Source organism: Furipterus horrens, unplaced genomic scaffold, assembly GCF_987537825.1.
Source record: "Furipterus horrens unplaced genomic scaffold, mFurHor1.1.pri manual_scaffold_13, whole genome shotgun sequence".
Classification (NCBI taxonomy): domain Eukaryota; kingdom Metazoa; phylum Chordata; class Mammalia; order Chiroptera; family Furipteridae; genus Furipterus; species Furipterus horrens.
The window spans coordinates 48341213-48363745 of NW_028327183.1; the positions used below are offsets into that span (position 1 = coordinate 48341213).

The following is a 22533-nucleotide window of genomic DNA, read 5'->3' on the forward strand; positions in this document are numbered from 1 at the left end:
GTAGTTGTTGCAGTCGCTGCGGTCTCCTTTGTTCTTGTACATGGTGATAATGTTGGCGTCTCTCATATCCTGGGGGATGTAACCCTCCTTCCAACAGAGACAGAGTAGATGGTGGAGCGGCTGTAGCAGGACTGGTTTCCCGCTCTTTAGGATTTCTGGAGGGATTCCGTCGCTTCCTGGTGCATTCCCGCAAGCGAGGCGGTCGATGGCTTTGCCGAGCTCTGCCGCAGTAGGTAGGGTGTCTAACTCCTCCATGACTGGTAGGTCTGGGATGACGTTAAGAGCAGTGTCTGTTACGGTGTTCTTCGTTGTGTACAGCTCGAGGTAGTGCTCGGTCCACCACCGCATTTGCTGTTCCTGGTCAGTGATGACCTCACCTGTCTTGGACTTAAGGGGGGCGATCTTGGAGGGGATTGGGCCTGTTGCCTTCTTGATACCCTCATACATTCCTCGTGCGTTGCCTATATCGGCGGCTTCCTGAATGCTTCTGCACAGGTTTAGCCAATAGGTGTTGGCACAGTGGCGGGCGGTCTTCTGGACTTTGTTCCTGGCAGCCCGTAGAGCTTGAAGTGTACTGGGAGTGGGCGTGACCTTGTAAGCCAGTAGGGCCTTCCTCTTAGCCTCGATCACGGGTTCCATTTCTTCCCAGTGAGCCTCGTACCAGTCAGCGTTCTTCCGCTCTTTCTTCCCGTAAGCAATAATGGCGGAGTTGTATATGGCGTCGCGGAGACGTGGCCAATTGGATTCGATAATGTCATCTGCCGCCATTCCCTCGCCGAGTGCATCTTCCATCCTGTTGATGAATTGCTGGGTCTTAACTGGGTTGCTGGCACAACTGGTGTTGATGCGTGGGCGACCCTTCATCTTGGAGTGGTGCAACCTCTTCGGCGTTATGCGCACCTTGCTTACCACGAGGGCATGGTCTGTGTCGCAGTCTGCACTGTGGTAGCTGCGGGTGAGGAGGGTGCTACCAATATCCGTTCTACGGGTGATGACGAGGTCAAGCTGGTGCCAGTGGCGGGAGCGGGGGTGCCTCCATGACACCTGGTGGATCTCTTTGCACTTGAAGAATGTGTTTGTCACGCACAGACCGTGGTGACACGAAAGCTCAAGCAGTCGCTGACCATTCTCATTGATCTTTCCTCTCCCAAAGTTTCCAAGGCAGGTGGGCCAGGCCATGTGGTCGGCTCCTACTCTTGCGTTGAAGTCTCCAAGGAGATAGAGAGCGTTACTTCTGGGGATCTTGGATAACGCTTCGTCCAGTGCATGGTAGAACTGTTCTTTCTCTTCGATGGTGGCGCAGAGAGCTGCGTCCTTACGCCTACGCTGTTCGGAATCTTCTTCTCCATGCTCCTCCAATACGCCTTTAAGGACTGCAGCGAGGGTGTCTTCATTCACACCAGATCCGATGGCAAGCTCTACAACCTGGCCCGTCTACGAGCCAAGACCAAAGTCAAAGAGGTGCTCATCCGTGAGATGCTCTTCTCCGACGACGCAGCTTTGACATCACACTCCGAAAGGGACTCCAGCAGCTAGTCACTTGCCTTTCCCACGCATGCAAGGAGTTCAGACTAGCCATCAGCCTGACGAAGACGAATGTTATGGCTCAAGGCACGGGGACACCCCCATGCATCACCATCGACGGATACACCCTGGAGGTTGTCAACGACTTCACTTACCTCGGGTCCACCATCTCGAGCTCTCTGTCAGTCGACCTGGAGGTCAATCGGAGAATCGCCAGGGCAGCCACAGTTATGGCCAGACTGAACCGGCGAGCGTGGAACAATTCCAGCCTCACTGAGAAAACCAGACTGCGCATCTACCAAGCCTGCGTACTCAGCACTCTCCTCTATGGCAGCGAGACGTGGACCACCTACGCAAGGCACGAAAGGAAACTCAACAGCTTCCCATGAGGTGCCTGCGACGCGTCCTGCCTGTCGCCTGGCAGGATAAGGTCCCCAACACCGAGGTGCTGAAGTGAGCCAATATGAGCAGTTTGCATGCAGTTCTTAGCGAGAGACGCCTCAGGTGGCTCGGCCATGTCAAAAGAATGGATGCAGGCCGTATCCCCAAAGACCTCCTCTACGGCGAGCTAGCAGAAGGCAAGAGGATGACAGGGCGCCCAAAACTGCGGTTCAAAGACATCTGCAAAAAGGACATGACACAATGCTCCATCAATCTCAACACATGGGAAGTTCAAGCAGACGACCGCCTAGCCTGGAGGCTCGCGGTCAGGCAAGGTACGTCACGTGCAGAGGCTGCGCGCAACGAGGAGGCGGTCCAGGAAAGATCGAGGCGGAAGCAGCGTCAACAGCAGCAACAACGGCCATCTGCCTTCACCTGTACCAAGTGCGGCAGGGATTGTCACTCCCGAATCGGACTGCACAGCCATTCTCGGCGGTGCAGATAGACTCTCAAGAAGCTACGCCATCGTCTCTCGAGACGGACAGCTGCCGACGACGACGACGACGACAGACCTAACAGCAGATCTTAAACAAGACGGGGAAAAAATGAAGGCTAGTCCTGCTGAAATGAATGAAAACACATATGAAACTAGTGGTGAGGAAAAGAAAACCATGGATCAAATCAGCAAATTGGAACACAGGGAAGGAACAAACAGTCAACCAGTGCAGAAAGAGGAAATGAAAAGTGAGGAAAATGAAGAGAGGCTCAAAAACCCATGGGACAGCTATAAGTGGGCCAACATCTGAATCACAGGGTTGCCAGAAGGTGAAGAACTAGAAATTGAAAAATTATGTGAAAAAATAATGAAGCAGAATTTTCCTAACTTGGGGAAGCAAATAGACTTACAGGTCCAGGAAGCACAGAGAGTTCCAAAAAAACTGGACCCACGGAGAACCACACCAAGACTCATTATAATCAAAATATCAAAAATTAAGGACAAAGAGAGAATCTTAAAATCAGCAAGAGAGAAGAGAATTATGTACAAAGTGGTCCCAATAAGACTATCAGCTGATTTCTCAAAAGAAACTCTGCAGGCAAGAAGGGACTGGCAAGAAATATTCAAAATAATGAAAAGCAAAAACCTACAAGCACGATTACTCTATCCAGCGAAGCTGTTGTTCAGAATAGAAGGGCAGAGAAAGTGCTTCCAGGACAAAGTAAAACTGAAGGAGTTCATCAGATCCATACCACTGTTATATGAAATGTTAAAAGGACTTTTTTAGGAGAAAGAGGATCAAAACTATGAACATTAAAATGAAAACTGTATCACAACAACCAACAACAGAAGCTAAGGAATCGAAAAAAGGCAAACTAAGTAGGCAACAAGAGTGGGGAAATGAATTATAGCTATGGGGAACATTATGGGGGGAGGTCAGCAGGGAGGGGGAAGAGTGGAAAGGGAGGGAGATGGTACAGGAATTAAGAAGCATAGTAGGAGGGAGTGGAGTAGACAGGAAGATGTTGAGAAGAACTATATGCACAACCAATGGGCATGGACTAAGGGGGGAGGGCAACTGGAGGGAGGTGGGTCATTGCGTAGAGGGGAACAAAGGGAAAAGAAATTGGGAAAACTGTAACAACATAATCAATAAAGCATATTTTAAAAAATGTATAATTGGTAGCAACAGAATAGACAGAAGGATGTTAACAATAGTACAGGAAATGGAGAAGCCAAAGAACTTACATATGTGACCCATGGACATGAACTAAGTGGGGATTTGCTGAAGAGGAGTGGAGTACCAGCTGGAGAGAGGTTAAGGGGGGAAAATTGGGACAACTGTAATAGCATAATCAATAAAATATACTTTAAAAACAAGAAAAGTTTTTGGCTTTTTCTACTCTATTTTTGTCATTACAAGTGTCTAATGAGAAGAACCACCTCTCCCCCACCTCTGTAGCTCCCAGAAGGATTGTTCTCAATCTCTGTTGTACTTCAAAAATTCAAATTTAAAAAATCACAATTAGTTGGCTCAAATGTGAATAGCATTAAATAGGCACAATAAAGACTACACTAAATATTGGTCTTCAGAAAAATACTAGAGATACAGATGGAAAGAATGTTTGTGTATGTGTTGTTGACAGGAAAGAAAGCAGATGATTTTTTGTCTTCCAAGAGCACAGACCTTAGATTAGATAATGGCTGAAAGTGAAAAACCAGCAAGTAACCTCAGAGAATGTTATTTAGGTAAGGACAGGTTCCATCTGGGGAAGCTGTCCGTTTATTGGGCAAATGTATTCCGCCCCAGAGAGAGAAACTTGAACCTCCTGTGATCACTTTAATAGAACACAAAGAGAGAGAGCTTATCACAGCAATGTTCAGTATTGTCACAAATACAAAAAAGAACATCTAACAGGAGTGAACAATGAACTGGCTTTACTCACAGTGTGAAATCTAACATAGAATAACAATGTTAAGTTCAAGCCACAGTGGGAGTTAAAATATCTTTGGGGTTGTAAGTGACTGCAGCAAAACAGTATACCCCCTCTAGGCATTACAAATTGAGTAAGATTTGTTTGAGAAGCCCACACTTCTTGGCTCTTTGTCTGAATGAAATCTAATGGGTCCTGACATAGCCTCTGTGTTTTGTTTTGTTTTGTTTTATTTTATTTTGTATCAGGAGCATGGAATTAAAAATTACTATCATCATTTAATGAACCAATCTAAAAATGGTCTGCCTTTCTTTTGTAGAAAAGTATGACTTATTTAATTTTTTTATGTGTTTGAAAGCAGACTGAAGTTGCAGCTTTCAGGATGATTACCAAAGGAAATTTTTCTCACTAAGGAAGCTGATGGTACTTCCTGGATGAAAAAACAACAACTGGGAAATGGACACACTGCATTGCCCTTTGCCACAGCCCCCCTGCAGCCTCTGTCGCAACAGTCTAGGACCCACCAGCTCCACTGCCCTGAGTGCCAGGAGAGGCACAACACGCAGCTCACAAAACCACTTCCCTCTTCCAGAACTCACACATTAAATCTATTGTCAGAGTAAGTGGGAATAGCTGTTTTCAGATTCTCAGTTGTGTGTGTGTGTGTGTGTTTTCCTAGGGGTTTTGAAAAAAAAAAAGAGCTAAGCCAATCTGGAATATCTATCCTAGACATTGGAGGGGCACCTCTAATGTAACATGTGCACAATTTAGATCTTTATTCTTCTCATTTCCTAACCTGATCTTCTCAGAAGCTTTCTCTTTTCCATAAATATCAGCTCTATCTTTTCACATGCTCAGGTCAAAAATCTTGGTTGGAACTTTAATGCCTCTCTTGCTCACGCAGTGATCTGTAATCCATCAGCACGTCTGCTTTGGTCTACAAAGCATAAAGAGAACTCAAACTCTCAGGGCCAAGCCACCATCACTGCTACACAGGGTTACTGTAACAGTCTCCTAGCTGGTTTTCCTGCCACCTTCTTGACTCAGTTTTATCAGTTTCCCCAGAGTAGGATCAACCAGTGATTCTTCAGTAATGGATTCTTTTAAAACTCAGGTCAGGTCATCTTTTATTTTCTCAAAGCTTTCCTGTTATTCACATCTCAATCACACCAAAATTCAAGTCTTCACCACAGCTCACAAGGTCTCACGTTAGTGCTGCCCAAAGTGCTGGTCTGCACAAGGCAGAGTTGCCACCAACATTTCAAACACCTCAGTGCTTTGGTTGAGAAAACTTGCAGTGAAAAACATGTCGCCTGAAATAAACAGAACACTCAGTGATGTGGTCGGTTCCTTTTGGTCCCACACTCTTTAGCTCCTTGCAGATCACCGTTTGATAGCACTCCCCTGCGCACACCCACACACACACACACACACACACAAATTTGGTCCCTGCCTACCCCTAGGTTTCTTTTTTCTTTTTCAATCCCTTGTGTTTACTCATTCTATCCTCCTTCCTTTTTAAATCCTGGAAACCACTGATCTCTTTATCATTTCTTTTTTTCTTAAATTTTTGATTTATTTATTGTTTTTCTATTACAGTTGTCCCATTTTCCCCCCCATTTCTCCTCCCTACCCAGCCCACCAGTTCTCCAAGTCAGTCCCACCTCATTGTCCATGTCCATGGGTTATTTATACTAGTTCCTTTACTAAACCCTTCCCCTACTTACTCCACTCCTTTCCCTGCCCCTCCCCTTGTAACTATTAGTCTGTTCCTTGTTTACTTGCATCTGGTTCAATTTTGCACATTTGTTTGTGTTGTTCATTAGTTTTCTAAAAATATGGAATGCTTTACGAATTTGCATGTCATCCTTGCACAGGAGCCATGCTAATCTCTGTATCGTTCCAATTTTAGTATATGTGCTGCCGATGCGAGCACTACACCTACATTTCTTATATCATTCCCTTCATCCCATCTATTCTGGCTACAGTGGCTTTTTGACATTTAAACATGGCAGGAAACCTTCTGCCCCAAGTTTGCCACTTTATCTGCCTAAAATAATGTTTCTCCAGAGACCTCCATGACACCTTTCTCCCTCTTCTAGGTCTCATTCAAATGATCCATAGTAATAGTCTTTCCCTGACTATCTTACATAAGAAAGGAACCACCAACCCACTCATTCCCTATCTCCTCCATCCCACTTTATTATCTTTTTGAGGACTTATCATCACCTGAAATACTGTTTGTTTATTTCTTGATTGCCTCTCTCTTACCACTAGAATATTAGCTTCATAAGGCCAGTGTTTAAAGTTAAGATGCTATGAAACAAAACCATGAATGTTACTTTAAAAAGCCTAAGAAAGCTCATACCATGTACACACGAATTAACAAAACATAATCAAGCTAACACCTGTTACTACCCAAGTCAGGAAACAGTTCATTGCCAGCGCTCAGAAGCCCCTGTGTGCACAGTCCTGGCCACAAACTCCTCCCTTGAACTCAGAAGTGACAATTTTGTGAATTTATGGTCATTTCCATTATTTATGTACCTCATTTATTTTTAACTACACTAAATGTAACTTTTGGGGTTTGCAGTTTGATTTCTCTACTCCCAATCGTTGGCAGCCATCCGTCTCGAGAGACAATGGTGTAGCTTCTTAAGAGTCTATCTGCACCGCCAAGAATGGCTGTGCAGTCCGACTCGGGAGCGACGCGGCACCTGTCTCCTCCCGTGTTGAATCGACATCTTGCGATGACGCTGGAGTGTCCTCTCCAGTGAAGCTGAAGCTACAGAGCCTGGGCAGGGTGATATAGAGGGTCTGCTGTTGCCCATGCAGCAGACCCCCCCTCTCTTCGCAGCTGAAGGGTCCAAGGGAAAGACGGAGTCAATACAGCTTGGCTTCAGGTGCACCGCAGGAGTTGCCGGTGTTGACTACAACGTCAAACCGCCTTAGGGACTCCGGCTCCGGATTTTCTGTCGGGGTTTACTCCCTTAGCCTTTCCCCTGAAGAGGTATGCCGCAAGGCAGCGGAGGTTTTTTGGAGTCAGAGTTTTCCTTCTCTGATGTGCCCTGACTGGAAGATCGAACCAGCGACACTTAGCTCGCAGGCCGACGCTCAATCCACTGAGCCAAACCAGCCAGGGTTCTACTCCCAATAATGCATATCATACTCTAAGTGCCAAGTTACCTTGAATCTTTCAGTCTCTATTAAGTTGCGTCAATCCCATTACAGCAAAGAGAGGTCATTTTTTCTTCTTAACTTTATTTTTATTTTGATAAAATGGACATAAATAAAATTTACCATTGTAAACATTTTAACTGCACAAGTTGTTGGCATTAAGTACATTTATAATGCATGTATCCATAATCACTATTTATTTTTAATGTGATTTTGTCTTTTAAACATTTCAGGGTGATCTGTTTGTGTAGATATTGTGCTTAGTTTGTAAGCAGTAATTGAACCACAATTATTGTTATTGGTTTTGCAGCAGATCACCTAAAAAATAATATTGTTTTTAAACATCTCACAACCAACTTGTTATATAGAACTTTAGCCCTCTTTCCCACTACAAATATAGGCAGGCTCTTGACTAGCAATTAAACATCTGGTTTAAGAATAGCATTGGCTCTCTTTTTGACCATGTCATTAGTTTGTTAGACATATTTTTATCTCATTTCATAAGAAATAAAGCCATGATATTCATTAAAAACTTCCATGGCTTTGTATTTGAACATGAAATAATTGAATGTTTGAGAAACACAAAGTGAGTGTTTTCTTGCCTCAGTTTTGGTTATTTTCTCTGGAGGGTCATTCATGAAAGAAAAATGGAGACATGTCTATTTTTCAGAGAGCACAAAATTGTTCCTGGCCAATGACCTTGTGCCACATCACCCAGAACCATGAATATACCTCTTTGTCATCCTCCAACAACACTGGCAGATGTGACAGATAACAGTGCCATTGCCCAGGAGCTGAGAGTTGAAGAGGACCCACCCACAGTGCAAGGGATAGTGCAAAGAAGTGCAGGTAAGCAGACGGCACTGTACATGATCAAGTAAGACAATTTTTATAGTAATTAACCAAGGAATGAAATGAAGGTTTAATCAAAACAGAAAAGAACTAGACTGACACGCTCCATCTCTCTCCACAACTAAGAAGGAATACACCTACCGCAAAACCAAAAATAACCAGAAGTTCCAGAAAATAAAGCTACATGGAAGTTCAATGTATAAAATTATAAACAAGTGGTGCTTGTCCAAATGGGTAGGAGGGGTGAAGCCAGGGTGGAGAGGTCAAGTTGTGCTGGTGGCGGCAGTTGTGGCAATGGCGGTGGGACAGTGGTAAGCACAGACACCCATATTTAAGAGGAGGCGAGAAGCCCCTGGGGAGCACCCCCAGCTGCAGACCAAGCCTGCCAGCTTGCGGTTCCAATGCCAAGGAAGACAGACCCCCATTGCCTCAGCGTGTGAGGGCTAGAGGGCATGGGAATGGAGGAGGAGGCTCCCAGTCTCTCAGTGGAAAGTAAACAGCAAGAATCCTTTTTTGACCCATGCCCACACACAAAATGCCACAGTGTGGTGAGAAGGATCACCTGATAGTGACAAGTGCATGGGGCTCTGCCCCTATAGCGTAGGAGGTGTGACAGCCCCACCCAGGGAGCAAATGTAAACACAAAACTGTCAGGATGGCACGGATCATGATAAAGATCCCAGTGATGCAGCTGACCAGACAGCAAATATCTAATCTAACGGACTAGCAGATAGGAAATCTTCCTGAGGCACAGCTCAGAGCTTTGGTTAAATGAATGCTTACAGACCTAACAGCAGATCTTAAACAAGACGGGGAAGGAGTGAAAGCTATCCCTGCTGAAATGAATGAAAACACATACGAAACTAGTGGTGAGGAAAAGAAAACCATGGATCAAATCAGCAAACTGGAACACAGGGAAGGAACAAACAGTCAACCAGTGCAGAAAGAGGAAACAAAAAGTGAGGAAAATGAAGACAGGCTCAGAAACCTATGGGACGGCTATAAGCGGGCCAACATCTGAATCACAGGGTTGCCAGAAGGTGAAAAAGAACTAGAAATTGAAAAATTATGTGAAAAAATAATGAAGCAGAATTTCCCTAACTGGGGAAGGAAGTAGACTTACAGGTCCAGGAAGCACAGAGAGTTCCAAAAAAACTGGACCCACGGAGAACCACACCAAGACTCATTATAATCAAAATGTCAAAAATTAAGGACAAAGAGAGAAGAAGAGAATTATGTACAAAGTGGTCCCAATTAGACTATCAGCTGACTTCTCAAAGGAGACTCTGCAGGCAAGAAGGGACTGGCAAGAAATATTCAAAATAATGAAAAGCAAAAACCTACAACCACGATTACGCTATCGAGTGAAGCTGTCGTTCAGAATAGAAGGGCAGAGAAAGTGCTTCCAGGACAAAGTAAAACCATAGGAGTTCATCAGATCCATACCACTGTTATATGAAATGTTAAAAGGACTTATTTAGGAGAAAGAGGATCAAAACTATGAATATTAAAATGAAAACTGTATCACAACAACCAACAACAGAAGCTAGGGAACCAAAAGAAAGGCAAACTGAGTAGGCATTGAGAGTGGGAAAAGAATTATAGGTATGGAGAACATTTTGGGGGAAGATCAGCAGGGAGGGGGAAGAGGGAAGGGGAGGGAGATGGTACAGGAATTAAGATGCATAGTAGGAGGGAGTGGAGTAGACAGGAAGATGTTGAGAAGAACTATATGCATAATCAATGGGCATGGAGGGAGGGGAGCTACTGAGAGGAGGGGAACAAAGGGAGAAGAAATCAGTACAACTGTAACAGCATAATAAATAAAGCATATTTTAAAAAAAGAATTGCAACCCCCTCCAAAAAAATACAGAAAAGAATGTGCATTCATACAGACAGATATTCTATGTATATATTTGTGCAGAAACCAATTAAGGTAAGTGAGAGCTTTGGAGTCTGTTTCAAATTCTCCAAAGTTTATCTTAGAGTTATAATTACTTCTATATTACTTTTATTGCAGCTTTCATTGGCTTTCTTCATTTTGGCATTTTTTTGGCCTTTTTAAAATGGTTGTTCTTTTACAGTTGTCCCAATTTCCCCCCCATTGTTCAAATAAACAATTTTTGAAAAAGATGGTGTTTAAAAAACTTTTATGTATAAATTCTAAACATTTCGAGGTTATTTTTACACTTGGTAGACTGAATAATAGTCACCAAATTATCCAGAGTCTCATCCTGGGACTTGTAATTGGCCTTTTACATGACAAAAGGGACTTTGCAGATGTGGTGAAGTTAAAAATCTTAAGATCAAGAGAATGCCCTGGATCTCCCAGAATGGAGTCATAGTGTCCTTTGTAAGAGACACGCAGAGGCCAGAGTAATAATAAATGTGAGGATAAAATGTGTGAAAGCCTGAATGATGCTGCCACGGTGTAAGAGAGGAGAAGGGCCTCAGAGCTGGAGTCAAAGAGAGCCTCTTCCCGCAGGTTCCAGGGTATGAATGACCCTCAGAAGCCTTGGTTTCCAGCCAGTGAAGGGCATGCAACTGGGGAAACATACTAAAGCCAATTACAGATAAAAAAGTATACATTCTGCATTGAAACATAAACAGATTTTTCAAAGCTTCTTTTTACAGCAGGCACAAAACAGCATTTTTATTTTTTCAGAAATATGGTTTGAGCACTTGGTTTCAGATAAAATAGACTCTGATGCACAGAGAGTGTCAGGTGTACTGAAAGGATAAGGGTGGGGCTCTCAGAACCAACTCAGAAAGAGTGGGTCCTCTGACAAGCTGCCAGTGATACTAGGGGAGCGCTGGTGGCCTGGGGTACAAATGACAGGTCAGGGGGTACTTGTGCAGGCAAATCCTTGAGGGAGGTGGATCAGGTGAAGGGAGTAGTGGGTCTGCCTGCAGGTGATGGTGAACGCGTGTCTCCAATGGAGAAAGCCTGAGAAAAGGGCAGGCACCAGCCTCCAGGGGTACAGAGTCTTCTGGTGAGAAGGAGGCTCCAGAAGAGCAGAACCACATTGAACAAGGGACAAGAGACAGGTGAGAGGAGACAGAGTCCATGGGCAACAAAAAAAATCTAGAGTGAAGAGGGGTTCTGAGTGTCCGGACAGGCGACCACTGGAGCCAAGAGCTTGAAGGGCTTGTATCCAGAGAATAAGAAACTAGCGTGGGGCGGGGGCAGCTCAAACCAGATGTTCTGGGACTGGACACTGGCCAGGGAGGAGCAATGACTAATGGCGTGGGGGTGGGACCAGAGTGCAGGAACCACAGGTGAAAAGCTGAGGCCTGGTGAGCCGGGCAAGTGGCTCTCAAAGTGGAAGCTGGGTTCCAGCCATTGACTTGTCGAACTGCAGCGTTAGAACGGCAAACTCTTTGACCTTATCACGAGCTTGTCCTGTGGTTGGCGATTTTGAGTTTGCCAGAGAACCAGGGCTGCATGGAGAAGAGACTAACTAAGGCCCAGAAGCTGCTGAAGAGGAACCTGTGCACTGGGTGGGAGAGACAAATGGATAGAGGTTGAGGGCCCAATGACCTTAGAGTGCATGGAACCCCAAAAACTAAAAAGGAAAACATCCAAGAGGACTGGAGATAAATTCCATGGAAAAATACCTCTTCAGGCCTCAGAGCTATTTCTGCAGTTTTTCTTCTTCGGACATTAAAGGCTTTCTCTATAGTATAATGTGCTGTTCCAAATACTAATCTACACTGGACGATTTAAGACATACTTTTCCATCTTGATATGTTTGATGCTAAACGTACTAAAATTCCACAGTTGTGTGTGAGTCATTGTGTCCCAAATTGTCCAGATATAAGAACCCTTCCCCATCTAGAGCAGGTAGGGCTCTCCTCTCACAGCCATGAAAATGTGCTGACGAGACAGCAACGTGATGATTGCCAGATTGCCAACGGGAAGGGCGAGGTGGGCAGAGGTAGAAGGAGGTAAAAGGAGCATAAATGGTGGTCAAAGGAAACTGAACGTGGGGTGATAAACACAGAATACAATATACAGATGATGTACTACATAATCGTATACCTGAAACCTGTAAAATTTTACTAACCAATGTAAACCCGAGAAATTCAGTAAAAAAATAAAGTAAAATAAATAAAAAGTAAATTTAAAGTACAGTTCAGAAATGCTGGAAAAGGCGCTCCAAGACAACAAAGGAAACAACAGGACAGGATCCTTTCATTTTCAAGTGACGGGGCTATTATTGTTGCTGTAGAGGTTGGTATTTACACTCTCTGTTCCGAATGAGGAGGACCATTTCCAGGTCGGACCAGGAGAGGTGTCCCCAGTGAATGGTTGTTCCTCTCACACCATTTTCCCTCTGTGATCTCTCTTGACTCAAGGGGGTTCCTTCCTCTGTGACTTTAGAGATCTGTCACCACCCTGTGCCCACACACATGTGTACTTCAAAAGGCAGCCCCAGTGGAGTTGGGTGCTCAGACCACTGACAGGTGGTGATGCTGGAGTTTAGAGAGACACAGGCTGCAGAGACTTCATCAGCTCATCACACCCAGGGCAGGTGAGTCCAGTGTGGGGGCCCTGGCCCAGGGCTAAGTGTCAGGTTCAGAAACAGTTGTGAGAAATCATGTCTTTTAGGGAAATGCCAATTAAAAAAAACACCATGAGATTAATCAAAAATTAAAAATAGAACTACCATGTGATCTATTAATGCCACTTCTGGTTAGTTACCAAAAAAAAAAAAAATGTAAACACGAATTCAGAAAGAAATATGTGCCCATATGTCCATTGCAGCATTGTTCACAATAGCCAAAAATATGGGAGCAACCTAAGTGTCCATCAATAAATGAATGTATAAAGAAGGTGACATCTTCATCGTCGTCGGCAGCCGTCCGTCTCGAGAGATGATGGTGTAGCTTCTTAAGAGTCTATCTGCACCGCCGAGAATGGCTGTGCAGTCCGACTCGGGAGTGACACGGTATCTGTCTCCTCCCGTGTTGGATCGACATCTTGCGATGACGCTGGAGTGTCCTCTCCAGTGAAGCTGAAGCTACAGAGCCTGGGCAGGGTGATATGGAGGGTCTGCTGTTGCCCGTGCAGCAGACCCCCCCTCTCTTCGCAGCTGAAGGGTCCAAGGGAAAGACGGAGTCAATACAGCTTGGCTTCAGGTGCACCGCAGGAGTTGCCGGTGTTGACTACAACGTCAAACCGCCTTAGGGACTCCGGCTCCGGATTTTCTGTCGGGGTTTACTCCCTTAGCCTTTCCCCTGAAGAGGTATGCCGCAAGGCAGCGGAGGTTTTTTGGAGTCAGAGTTTTCCTTCTCTGAAAGAAGGTGACATATATGTACATATATGTATATGAAATGTAAATACATGTGTATATATAAAATAAAATGGAATATAACTCAACCATAACAAAGAATGTAATCTTGCCACGTGTGACAAAATGGATGGTCCTAGAGGATATTCTATGAAGGAAGGTAAGTCTGACAGAGAAAGACAAATACTGTGTAATGTTACTGTATGTGAAATCTAAAAAGAAGGACAAGTGAACAAACAAAACAAAAACACAACAGACTCATGGATGAGAAGAATAAACTGGTGGTATTCAGGGAAATGTGTGTGGAAAGATGATAAAAATAGCTAAAGGGGGTTAAAGGATGCAAACTTCCAGTTATAAAATCAATAAGTCGCTGGGATTTACCAAACAGCATGGAGAATGTAGTCAGTAATTTTGTAATAACTTTGTGTGGTGACAGAGGGTAACGAGTTATTGTGGTAATCACTTTGTAATGTAAGTAGATATTGAGTCAATACCTGAAACTAGTAAATATTGTAAGACAATTATACTTAAATAAAAAAAAAACTCAAAATACAATGAGATGTTATTTCACACCCATTAGGATGGGAGTATAAAATGACACAGCAGCTTTGGAAAACAGTATGGCAGTTCCTCAAAAAGTTAAACATAGAATCACTATATAATCCAGCAATTCCACTTCTGGGTATATACTCAAAATACTTGGGAGCAGGTTCTCAAATAGGTATTTGTACACACATGTTCATAGCAAATTTATTCACAACACCTAAAATGTGACTGCTATCCTAGTGTCTGTGTAAAGATGAATGGGTAAGCAAAATGTGGTATACACAGACAATGAAATATTACTCAGCCTTTAAGAAAGAAAATTCTGTAATACGCTACAACATGGATTAACCTTGAGGATGTTATGCTAGGTAAAATAAACCAAGCACAAAAGATCAACTACTTTATAATTCCAGTTATGCAAGGTACTTATATTAATCAAAACTATTAAGACACAAAGAGTAATTAACAGTGGTTGTTAGGATGTGGGGGGAAAGAGGAATAAGGATTTTAAAAATTTTTAATAAGTAGTGTTTCCGTTTTATAAGGTGGAGTGTTATGGAGATGGAGAGTGGTGATGGCTGCACAACAATGTGAATGTATTTAATACCATTAAACTGTACCTTAAAACGCTCAAAATAGTAAATTTATGTTATGTGCATTTTATCACCATAAAATCTGTAGAAATTTTATGTCTGAATGTGAATGTCAGTGGTATTGTCGCATACAGAATGAAGACCTTCCTAAGCATGTCATTTGGCTCTCTTGGTGGCAAGAGTGGTTGATTTTTATTAAAACATGGTTGCTTGGTTTCCTTTCTGTGACTTCACAGCTCTCAGCTGTTCTGAGGGGGTTCATTGCTACCCTAACCTGAAGGTTGTTCACGGGAGGAAGTTAATCAACTGAGACATTGTTTGTGCCACTTAAAATTGTTCCCTTTGCCTTAATCACCTCTTAATGTTGGGGGCAAGTCTCCTCCTTCCTTTTCTTTTGCCATAAACTATATGCTTCAACAGTCAGATCGCTAACTCAGTTTAATGTGTTCAGAAAAGGTAAACATTTCTTAAACACAAGGAGAGCTTCAGTGGCCTCACAGGTCAACTGACAGGAAGTCCCCACCACTGCTGATCACAAACGTGTCCCTCCTCATTATCCTTGTCCTCATTGGTCCTTTATTTTACATTTAGAGTCTTCAACTCTCTTAAATCATTGATTTGTCCACCTTCCCTGACTCAGTCTTCCCATCCTTCCTAGATCTTTCCCTCCCTCCTGTTCCCTTCAGCTGATGAGAGTCATTGGAGCTTTGGGCATCCTTTTCCATAATGTGCGTTTGAGAGGCTCAGAGGCCCCAAGACCAACTGCCTGAGACTAAAAAAGAAAAAGGTGGTTGAAGACAGGAAATAAACTCACAAACCACACCCTGTATTTATTATGCCCAGAACTTCCCCTGTTACTGTAGGATATTCTCAAAAGCCTCACGGTTCTTAACCCTAAGATTTTTTCCTTAAAAATTCTGTTTAACTGTATTAAAAACATATAACATTAAGTTTACCATCATAACCAAGAGCTTATGTACAGTTCAGTAATGGTATATATATTCTCATAGTTGTAAAACAGACCTCTAGCACTTTTTCATTAGTAAAACTTAAAATAGATCCCCATTGAAAAACAATATCCCATTTCCTCCTTCCCCAAGTTCTGTGCAATGACCAATCTGCTTTGTTTCTGTAAACCTGAACATACCATTTTTGTCTTCTTGTAACTGTCTGGTGATACTTAACATACTTAGAATTACTTCCCCCCCCCCGTAAGGCGGAATAGTATTTTGCTGTATATGTATATACCATATTTTCTTTTTATATTGTTCCGTTTATGGACAATAGGGCTGTTTATACCTTTTGGTTATTGTGAATAATGGTGCAATAAAAATAAATTTGGAAATATTTCTTCCATTTATTTGGACATAAAAGGAGAAATGAGATTGCTGTACCAAATGGTAAGTTTATTTATTTATTTACTTATTTTTTAATTTAAATATTAATTTGTTGTTCCATTTATTTTTTTAAAGTTTTTTTTTTGCCTTTTTTTAAAGTATGATATATTTTATTGATTATGTTGTTAGAGTAGTCCCAATTTTTTTCCTTTTGCTCCCCTCTGCCCAGTAGTCCCTTCCCTCCAGCAATCCCACTCCCTTTAGTTCATGTCCATGGGTCTTGCATATAAGTTCTTTGGATTCACCTTTTCTTATATTATTCTTAAACTTCCTCCTGTCTATTTTGTACCAACTGATTATGCTTAATCCCTACACCATTCCCCCATTTCTTCCCCTCCACTCTCCCAGCTGATAACCCTCCAAATGCTCCCCATACCTATGATTCTGTTTCTATTCTGATTTGCTTAGTTTAATTTTGTTTTTATTTTTTAGATTCAGTTGTTGATAGGCATGAGCTTGTTGTCATTTTAATGTTCATAATTTTGATCTTTTTCTTAAGTAAATCCCTTTGACATTTCATATAATAATGGTTTGGAGATGATGAACTCCTTTAGCTTTATCTTGTCTGGGGAACACTTCATTTGCCCTTCAATTCTAAATGATAGCTTTGCTGGATAGAGTAATCTTGGTTGTAGGTTCTAGCTTTTCATCACATTGAATACTTCTTGCCTGCCAAATTTCTTTTGAGAAATCAGCTGATAGTCTTGTAGGCACCCTTTTGTAGGTAACTCTCTGCTTTTCTCTTGTTGCTTTTAAGATTCTCTATTTTTAAATTTTGGCATTTTAATTATGATGTGTGTTGCTGTGGTCCTTTTTGGGTCTACCTTGTTTGGGACTCTCTGTGCTTCCTGGACTTGTATGTCTATTTCCTTCACCAAATTTGTAAAGTTTTCCTTCACTATTTTTTCACATAAGCTTTCAATTTCTTGCTCTTCTCCTCCTTCTGGCACCCCTATTTGGATGTTGATACGTTTAAAGTTGTCCCAGAGATTCCTAAGCTTCTCCTCATTTTTTTCAATTCTTGTTTCCTCATTCTGTATGGGTTGACTGATTTTTTCTTCCTTATGTTCCAAATCATTGATTCGAACCCTGGTTTCCTTCCTTTCACAATTGGTTTTGTGTGGATTTTCCTTTGTTTCATTTAGCATAGCATTTACTTCTTCCCTTATGTGTTTGCCATACTTAAGCATATCTGTAAAGTCTGTGAGCATCTTTATCACCAGTATTTTGAACTCTATGTCTGTTAGGTTTATCTCCTCATCTGTTAGGTTGACTATCTGCTTATCGCTTAGTTCTACCACTGGAACCTTGATCTTTTCCCTCTTTTGGGCCATACTTCTCTGTCTCCTCATCTTGACAGGCTTCTGTGTTTGTTTGCCTCTGTGTCTTAGGCAGAGCTGTCACACCTGTTATGTTTGAGGGGCGGAGCCTTAGGTATTCATCAGTACAGGGCAGCTCGTTTCACCACGTTGTGGCGCTGTGTGTGTGGCGCTGTCTGAGAGGGAACAACACCACCCACTCAGCACTCAACCCTTTTCCAGGTACTTCTCCCATTTCTGTATGTGATCGGTCCCTCTCTAGCTGTTACCCTGGCTGTCGTTCCCAGAGTGGGTGGGTCTGTGGACATTCTAGGATTGTGGGGACCCTTTAAGCAAGTGGGCTCTGCTGAGAGACTGGCAGTTTCTTCCTCTGCCCCAACCCCCACTGGTTTGCACAGTCAGAAGCAATGAGGCTTTATTTTCCCTGACTGGAGCTGTGAGCTGTGCGGTCTGGTCTGGTGCTGGGAGCGCTCCCCAGGTGTCCCTCTCAACTTTTACTGTGCTTTCCTCTGACCTGCCACTGCCACCGCTGCTGCTGCCACCACACCTCTCCTCCCTGGCTCCACCCCTCCTACCTGTCTGGATGAGTATTTCTTCTTTATGTCTTTGTTTGTTGGACTTCCATGCAGCTCGATTTTACGGAACTTCTGGTTGTCTCAAGTTTTGAGGTAGTTGTATTACTTCTTAGTTTTGGAGGGAGATGCAGCATGTCTGTCTAGGCCTTCATCTTGGCCGGAAGTCCTTGTTGTTCCACTTACTAATACATTCATTGGTTGCTTCTTGTATTCCCCTGACAAGAGATCAAACCTGCCACTTTGGCATACTGGAAAAAAGCTCTGGCCAGTTGAGCTACCGGGCTAGGGTTGGTAAGTCTATTTCTTATTTCTAGTGAAACCTCCAAACTGTTTTCTACCATAGCTGTACCATTTTGCATTTTCATCAACTGTGAGAGCCTGTGTTCCAATTTCTCCACATCTTGCCAACCCAGATTACTTTTTCTTTTTGATAGTGACCATTCTAAAGGGTGTCAGGGATATTCCATTGTTGTTTGGATTTGATTTCTCTAAGAATTAGTGATATTGGACGTATTGTTACAGCTACATAGGCGAGATTGAACACTCTGAAGTGGTGTATAAAGTTAAGCAAACAATTTTAATAATGGCCAGGTGTTGGGCAGACCCTGAGCTGGTCTTTAACATGCTCCAATGTACAATGGAGTCTAACGCTGGGTTTTTATACTGGTGCAGTCTCTTTGTTTCTTTTTTTTGGCGGGAAACAACCTTAGGAAGAAGAGGCTGGGCAGGACTGCAGGAATGTCTTGGCAGTAACAGGAACAGAAATTTGCAAGGCTATAAGGTTATCTCTGGTGGCAGCATAGCTCTTCAGCCAGGGACGAACTCCCTGTGAAGCAATTTATCTTCAAAGAGATAGACATTCTGCAAAGCACAACCTTCACAAATGTTATAAACCAGACACAAGCAAGCAAATGGGAGGTGATAGAAGCTGAGGTGCTTTTAGCTTGTAAATCACTAATTGTTATAACACCCCTTTTTACATTTCTTTTTCCAAGGCCTTTTAGCGAGTCCTTGCTACTTCTTACAAAGAACATTTAAAGCCCTTACATACTTACATATTTAGCAGACCTTTCAAACTATTTTTACAGGGAATATTTGGTGCCCCTACATAATCTCCCCTCTAGTCCCTGGACTAAACCTATTAGAGATGTCTAGGGAGTATGAGTAGGGTTATTAAACCTTGGTTTTTGGGAGGGGCTTAGTAGCAAGGATAAGGAGTTGGGTAATTGTAATGCTAGCTTTCAGGAGCTGCAAGGAAGAAATTAAGAAGTTTCTGGAAACGAATAATAATGAGTATACAACAACCCAAAACCAATGGGACACAGCAAAAGCAGTTTTGAGAGGAAAATCCATAGCAATACAGGCCTACCCAAAGAGGACAGAAGAACTTTAAATAAAAATTTAACCTTACAGCTACAAGAACTAGAACAACAATAATAAACAAAGCCCAGAGCAAGTAGAAGGAAGGAAATTATTAAGATTAGAGCAGAATTAAATGACACTGAGACTAATCAAACAACTTAAAAGATTAACAAAAGCAGGAGCTTGTTCTAAGCTTATTAAAAAGAAAAGGAACCTAAATAAACAAAATTAGAAACAAAAGAGGAGATAGTACGACCGATAACACAGAAATACAAAGGATTGTAAGAAATTACTATAAACAACTATATGGCAAGAAACTTGACAACCTAGATAAAATGGAAAAATTTTTAGAAACATATAATTTTCCAAAAGAGAATTAAGAAGTAGAAAGCCTGAACAGACTGATAACAAAGAGTAAAATTGAAAAAGTAACCAAAAAAACTGCCAGCACACAAAAGATCGGATAGCTTTACGGATGAATTTTACAAAACATTTAGAGAAGAACTAACTTTTACACTTTTCCTATGAAGCTAGTATTACCCTAATTCCAAAACTAGGTCAAGACACAATAAAGAAAGAAAACTACAACCCAAATTACTGATGAACATAGATGCTAAAATGCTTAATAGAATGCTGGCAAACCAGATTTAGTAACACATTAAAAAGATTATACAATATTATTAAGTGGGATTTATTCCAGGGATGTAAGGATGGTTTAATATTTACAAATTAGTAAATGTAATACACTATGTAACAAAATGAAAGACAAAAACCACATGATTATATTAATAGATGCTGAAAACGCATTCAATAAAGTACAACACCCATTTATGATGAAAACACTTAGCAAAATGGGAATAGAGGGAGCATACTTGAACATAATAAAGGCCATATACGAGAAACTTGAGGCCAACATTATACTTAATGGACAAAAACTGAGAGCATTGCCCCTGAGATTAGGAACAAGACAAGGATGTCCACTTTTTTTTACCTTTTTTAAAACAGTGTTGGAAGTTCAAACCACTGTCAGACAAGAAGCAATTAGACAAGAAGAAATAAAAGGCATTCAAATTGGAAAGGAAGACCACACTGTTATCACTTACAGATGACGCGATAGTATACATTGAAAACCTTACAGACTTCATGAAAAAAACTACTTGACCTAATAAGTGAATTTGACAAAATAGCAGGGCACAAAGTTAATATTCAGAAATTAAAAGCGTTTCTATATACCAACAATAAAACATTAGAGATAGAAACCAGAAAAAAAAAGAAAATATCCCATTTACTATAGCAACAAGAAAAACAAGAGTACCCAGGGATAAACTTAACCAAAGAGGCAAAAGACCTGCACTCGGAAAACTACACAACCCTGAAGAAAGAAATTAAGAAAGATACAAATAAATGGAAGCATATACCACATTTATGGATGGGAAAAATTAACATTACTAAAATGTCTATATTATTCAAAGCAACTTATAGATTTAATGCAATTCCTATTAAAATACCAGTAAAGTATTTCACAGACCTAAAGCAAATACTTAAAATTTAATTTAGCAGACATTTGTTAAGCACTTGCTATGTGCCATGCATTGTAGATTCTATGTTTAATAAGAGAAAATGGAATGCCAGCAAGATGGTGGAAAACAAATTTCCAGACCCTTATGGAAACATTAAATTAACAACTAGGAACTGATTAAAATAAGTTTTATAGTTTTGAAAACTAGTCAAAGATTAATAGCAATTAAGGAAATGCACAACTAAGAAAGAGCTACATTCAAATGATAGAAAATTTTATGGCCCTTTACTTATTTTTGCCTTACCCTTTTCTCAGTGTGGTGCAGTATACTTGGGAGGAATTAGCCTAATTCCCAGTTGTTTTTATTATTTTTTTCTTTTTTTATAAGGAATGGCTGAAGCCCTTGTATAATTTCCCTCCTTAGACTTAAGACTTTTTATTTTATAAGAGGATAATGGGCGAAGGTCTCATGCTTTTCTAGCTGCTTCAAGCTAAACATGGTCATTGTCCTACCTACCCTTGGGCCTAGGAATTTTTAATAAGAGTGGAGGTAGAGGGGAGTGTGGCCCTCCATCATGGGGAAGGATTCTGCAGAGTCCAGGTCAGTTGGCTGTCCCGGGCAACTTCATGCTCAGTTTCCAAGGGCTGGCACTGTTGGATAAGTTGGCATCCTTATCGTATTCTGGAGGCAACAGATTTGGCAACAGGGTTAAAAGGCATAGTTTAACCTACAATGACTATATGACAAAAGGCAGGGATTAATTTTCCAATGTCCCACATTAGGAAAAGAAATGGCTTCTTTGGAGGAAGGTGTGCAGGGCATGTCATACCTGTCCAAAATCCTTTTGCCCACTATACTTAGCTAGGGCCGAGGAGAATATTTTAGGATTTCCCCCTCTCAGACCTCTAGGCCCTTTTTGTCCAAGCCATTAGGATAGAAAAGAGAAAAACCAGTTTTAAAATGAAGCCTATAGACCACCCCATACTTTACCAACTCAACCATTTAGTTCAGTCAAACCATTGAGTCTTAGAAGGCGGCAATGCAGATGGGCTTCTTAAGTGAGGCCTATATGTACAATTACTCAGGTAATGAGATCATAGGCTTATGCCCTATGAAAATAGAAAGAACACACATGTTAACTTATATAACACAATTCACAAACCAGTCTTTAAATTTAAGAGACTGTCTTATTGTGAAGACATTCAGTTGCATGGCACTTGACATTTTTCTTGCCTGTAAATTAAGCATCTTTGATAATGTCATAGACCTGGTTTAACTTTAAATGAAAATAAACTTTATAGACAGCTGCACTAGTTGGTAGTTTACTAATGAGCATTTTAATTTTCCTTGAGTCATGATTTTTCTCCTTAAGATTACCCTCCTTGTTATTAAAGGGACTATATTAAGTCCAATTTTAATTTAGCCTGTTTATTTGCATAAACACAACAAGAGCAGTGATTGGTCACACATGATCTTTAAGTCTACTTTGCTGGAATTTATACAAGGAACCTTCATGCTGACTGTTAGTCCGCCCTTCAGGGCACAGAAGCTGAGCCGCAC

At 41.8% G+C, this 22533-nt stretch overlaps 1 non-coding gene across 1 annotated transcript; it reads right to left on the reverse strand.

Moving 5' to 3' along the window:
• Positions 1 to 6167: 6167 nt before the first annotated feature.
• On the reverse strand, positions 6168 to 6271 carry LOC149995085 (U6 spliceosomal RNA). Its single transcript, XR_016507978.1, has one exon. It is a non-coding gene; the product is annotated as a U6 spliceosomal RNA (small nuclear RNA).
• Positions 6272 to 22533: the final 16262 nt, after the last annotated feature.